Source organism: Trichomycterus rosablanca, chromosome 26 (genome assembly GCF_030014385.1).
Source record: "Trichomycterus rosablanca isolate fTriRos1 chromosome 26, fTriRos1.hap1, whole genome shotgun sequence".
NCBI lineage: Eukaryota > Metazoa > Chordata > Actinopteri > Siluriformes > Trichomycteridae > Trichomycterus > Trichomycterus rosablanca.
The window spans coordinates 7,195,171-7,200,780 of NC_086013.1; the positions used below are offsets into that span (position 1 = coordinate 7,195,171).

General features: G+C 35.5%; 1 long non-coding RNA gene across 1 annotated transcript; it reads left to right on the forward strand.

Annotated features, from left to right (window-relative positions):
• Positions 1-627: 627 nt before the first annotated feature.
• Positions 628-2,270, forward strand: LOC134303515 (uncharacterized). The gene is made up of 3 exons (XR_010007660.1): positions 628-1,081; positions 1,170-1,430; positions 1,710-2,270. It is a non-coding gene; the product is annotated as an uncharacterized LOC134303515 (long non-coding RNA).
• Positions 2,271-5,610: the final 3,340 nt, after the last annotated feature.

Genomic DNA, 5,610 nt, shown 5'->3' on the forward strand with positions numbered 1-5,610 from the left:
AAAAAATACGTAAATAAATAGAAAGAGATAAAATAAACCAAAAAATACATTTATTTAGTTAAAACTAAAGTAACGAGCCTGTTTTGAAAAAGTAGTCAGTAAAAATTACAGATTTTTTTTCTGACAGAAATACTCAAGTAAAGTACAGATACCTAAAAAAAACTTGTACTTCGTTACTTACCACCTCTGGATGATAGTATCATTACAAAATTCCTTTTTTAGCGTCAGACAAGCTCGATGAAGCGTTTTAAGCAGTGTTGGAGTGTTTTAGTGTTTTGTAAATTCTTTTTACTTTGTTTGTTAAAGCCTTTTTAGCATAAGGCAAGCTTAATGAAGCAATTTAAGCTCAGTTCTGTAGTGTGTTAGTGCTGTTTTAGTGTTTTATTTTACATTCTTTTTCTCAGCCTAAGTGCTTAGTAAAAAGGTGGGTTTTTAATCATCATTATTTTTGCACGGATTCCCTTACAACACCACCAGTAAGGATTCCTTTTACTGGTATACAGGTGGGAGCATGTTGTTTTTGTGGCCTTGCAACATTCTTCTCAGTGCAAAGTTTTGTCTTAATTTGTCTGATCCAGTTTCTTCTTGCTAAGCATTTGTGGAAGGGTGACAGAGTTTGTGTTCTGATGCTACCTGGAGACTTCTGTCAATGTACCACTGGGGGTAAAGTTAATACATTAATAATAATGTGATTACAAAACAGTTTTACATTTTGTTTCTGGTCTGTCTACAGTCGTGATATTTGTTTTGTTCCAAGCAAAACTTCTATGAGGTGGTCCAGAATTATTGGCGCATGTGGGCTGACGCTGCTCACTGGTTGGAGAAATCCACTGTTTACACATTAGACAGTGACTGACTCCAAGTCAAACTTTGAGGCAATTCAATATCAGTCTTAATGTACAGTACAGTCTACTCACTTATAGTTAAGCACTGATCCTGCTGTCATCTCAATACATGGGTAGTTATGTATCACAGAAAGATTCATTTTAAATTTGTTCCTTAGCTGCCACTTAGCTGCTTGCGAACTGCAGCATTACAGACATTGCCCTGAAGCTGCCTGCTTTCCACAAAGTCCTTCTCAGTTAGTACACTTTCTGCCATCTTTCAGATTACCTGATGTTATTACAGATTTTCTTCTGTTCTGACACTGTGCTTCATCTCATGTTCAGATCCTTCTGACCAGCATCCACTCCTATTCATGAGTGGAAATGAGCTGGTGATGTACCTGGCAGCACTGAATAAGCAGGTGACTGATTTCACCAGGTTATGTGAAGCAGAATTCAGTGTTACCAATGGGAATAAAGCAGTGCAAAATAAGAATATGATTATTTTCTGGACAGGATGTGTTTAAGACGCATCTCTCATATGAATCACAGCTTCACTTCCTAAAAGATACAGTCAATTGGATCCTGGAGCTGCTCGTGGCTCAGGTAAACTGCAAATTTACCTGTTCAAACTACTGCATGTAACCTTTGCTGTTCCATTTTTAAACCATAGCTTTAGAAGTCATTGAATTTGCATCAGATTAAACATAGTGAAGGGGTTATGCCACAAACTAATAGTGGCACAATTTTCTCTGCATAGAGGTCCCTAAATCCCTTTAAGTTCCATATTGTAGATTTAATTGGATTATATTTTAGTTGCTGTAGTTTTAGGTTGCCCTCAACAATAATTAAAGCTAACTGATTTTGTAACATTTTCCTTTGCAGGAAAAACATCCTGATTTCCTAAAGTGCTGTTTACTCAGGTGCTAGAACTCTACAGAGATGCAGGAGGCTTGGCTTATGTCGTATTGGACCTTATAAAATTGTCCAGCAGACACTAAAGGCCATGAAGAATATATGAATTTATATGAATATAATAATTGTTATATATGAATATAACAATTTCCTCCGGAAATTTTCTGCTGACACACACTAACCTGTATTGACTATGTTACTTGCATTTTTTGCACACCTCCTGGAACTGAACAAGTAATTTCTGCACCTTACTTGTATTTTTGCACCTTATTTACTTTTTAGGCACCTTATCGGCATTGCCAATTTTACGCTGCTAATGTACATGTCACTACCTCATGAACCATTGTACCATCTATTCACCATCATGTACTAACACTTGTCCTTAGTCCTGTCTTCTAATTACTTGTTTATATTAGGGATAATTAGGAATATCTTTTGTAGTTATTTATTATAGGATTTTTTGTATTTATTGTTGTATTTTACACTGTTTTGTATTGTCTTGCACTTTTTGTACCGTGTTACACTGTGATCCTAGAGGAACGCTGTTTCGTTTCAATATGTACTTGTATGTAGCTGAAATGACAATAAAACCTCTCTGACTCTGACTCTCTGACTCTGAATAACTGAGCCCTAGGCATTGCATCTCCTCTTTATTTTTGAATCATACTCGTCTGTTCTTTAGTTCAGTCCTGGGATGACTTTTGGATTTAAACCCCTCTCAAATGCCACTTATATCCAAGATATACTCACATCTGATGGATTTGAACCTACACTCCCTTAATAAAATAATGCATGCATGGGAGGAGGAACTGGGCTCTGATTCACCCGAACAATGGTGGGAAAAGGCGATCAACAAGGTGCGCTTTAGCTCATCTTGTGCCAGACTTCAGTTTATTCAGTTTAAAGTGCTACACAGAGTTCATCGCTCTAAATCTCAGTTATCAAAATTCTACCCTGCGACAGTTAGTGATCAGGGGGTGCGTTTCCCAAAACCCCCCACAGGACCACCACAGAGCAGGTATTATTTAGGTGGTGGATCATTCTCAGCACTACATTGACACTGACATGGTGGTGGTGTGTTAATGTGTGTTGTGCTGGTATGAGTGGATCAGACACAGCAGCACTGCTGGATTTTTTCATAACCGTGTCCACTCACTGTCCACTCTATTAGACACTCCTATCTATTTGGTCCAGCTTGTAGTTGTCTGAGACAATTGCTCATTTATTGTTGCTGCTTGCGTTGGTCATCTTCTAGACCAGGGGTCAGCAACCTTTTCGAAACAGAGGGCTACTTTAGGAGTACTGAGTAAGCCGAAGGGCTACTTGTAGGATACAAACTTCCTGAATTTTTATTTATTTTATTTTTTATTTAACCAGGAAATTAATCTCACTGAGATTTACAATCTCATTTGCAGGAGAGTCCTGGCCAAGATAAGCAGCAGCATAATACATAGTTACACCTACACAAACAACATACGACAAACATGAATACATAATATAGATAATACAATGATCATTTAAAACAATTACAAACCGTTTTACCTATGTCCATATTCAAAAACATGTTTTTAAAATGACTTAAATTCACCAAATCCTGCAATTTTAAAACATTCTGCAGTATATTCCAGTCTGATGGTGCAGCATAATTAAAAGCCTGTTTCCCTAATTTCGTACGTGCCAAGGGGACCTTAAGAAGATACAAGGAGTGAGAGCGCAGACAGTAATTTCCAGGTTCTTTACGATTTATAAAATTGCATAAATAAGAAGGTAATAAACCTAAGATAGACTTATAAATTAAAGTGTACCAATAAGTTAATCTTCGTGTGGTTAATGAGGACAGAGCTGCTTTTTCATAAAGAACACAATGATGCGTAGAAAACGAACACTTTGTAATGAATCGCAGTGCACTATGATAAACAGTGTCAAGTGAACGTAGATAAGATATGGGTGCATACATATAAATGACATCTCCATAATCAATTTCTGGTAAAAAAGTAGCACAGACAAGCTTTTTCTTTGCTTGAAAGGATAAACATGATTTATTTCTAAAATAAAAGCCTAATTTAACCTTTAATTTCTTTGTGAGCTGAGTAATATGAGCCTTAAATGCCAAAGAACTGTCTAACATTAAACCCAAATATTTATATGTGGATACAGTTTCAACCACACTCCCCGACAAGGTAATTATTGATGGAAGATTTTATGGCATCTTTGATGGCGTTTTATCAGCATTTAAGACCAATTTCAGATTAAAAAGTCTCTTGTATAATTTCAAAATTTTCCTGCAGAATACTTACAGCCTGATTTTGAGTTTTAGCTGAACAATAAATAACAGTATCATCAGCATAATAATGAAATCCTGCATTTAGCACATTATCACAGACTATTTATGGAAATAGTAAAAAGCAGGGGCCCCAGGACTGACCCTTGAGGTACCCCTTTATCTAGTACCAATGAAGATGATTTAAAACATTCCACCTGCACACACTGTGTCCTACCAGATAAATAGTTTTCAAACCATAAAATGGAATCCTTAGATACACCGATATTCAATAATCTAGATTTCATTATTACATGATCAACTGTGTCAAATGCCTTTGACAAATCAATAAACAGTGCTGCACAATGATCGCCCTTATCCAACGATAAAATTAAATCATTTATCACTTTTAATGCTGCTGTAGTTGTACTATGTTTTTTTCTAAAACCTGATTGAAACTCAGTTAGGATATTATTCACTGTTAAATAGTCCTTTAATTTCTCACTTACAAAGGTTTCTAACATTTTTGCCATAATCGAAATTTTGGAGATGGGCCTATAATTATTTAACATGGTAGGATCTCCCCCTTTTAAGAGGGGTACAACAAAGGCAGACCTCCATATTTGGGGAACTTCATTTGTAGCTAATGAGAGATTAAAAATATAAGTCAATGGTCCTGCAATAATATCAGCTGCCATTTTTAAAAACACTGGATCTAAATAATCTGGTCCGGCTGATTTATTTGTATCTAAAAGAGTAAGAGCTTTGTGCACCTCAGAATAAAGAAGTTGTTTAAAGTTAAAAGGCATATATGCTCCATCATCACTATTAATATACTCACTGTCATGCTTCAATGATTTCGAATTTAAAGAATCAAATAAGGATCCTGCTGTGATAAAATGCGTATTGAAAGAATTTAGCATTTGCACTTTATCCAAAATCTTTTCCCCATTTTTCACGATACAAGATGGAAGTTTATTAGAATTTACAGCACCAGTTAATAATTTAATACTTTTCCAAAATTTTCGAGAATTATTTACATTGCCCGAGATTTCAGAGAGAAAGTAGTTAGCTTTGGAATTCCTAACTGCGGCTGTACACTTATTTCGTAATTGCCTAAATTTTAACCAATCAGATTCCAATCCAGTATGTCTTGCTTTCTCCCAAGCTATATCACGTTCGTGCAATAAACCAGCTAAATCGGAATTAAACCATGGATTTTCACGCCCTTTAACCATCATAAAAATATTTCCAAGAATTTTCAACATCTGGAATCAAATAAATCCTCTCCCATCCAACTTGACATAAGTCATGTATAAATGCTTGTTTATCAAAAAACTTAAAATTCCACCTAACTACTATGCGCTGTTTAAATTTCGGTAATTTTGAGCTTCTAACCGTTGCCACAACACAATGGTCACTAACATCATTTACAAAAACTGAAGCGGTTGTATATCTATGTGGCAAATTTGTCAGTATTAAATCGATTAATGACGACTTATCAGGACACTTCAAATTTGGCCTTGTATAACTGTTAACTAACTGGAAAAGATTAAGTGAATCACACAATATTTTAAATTAAAATCTCCAATTAAAACAATTTCATTATAT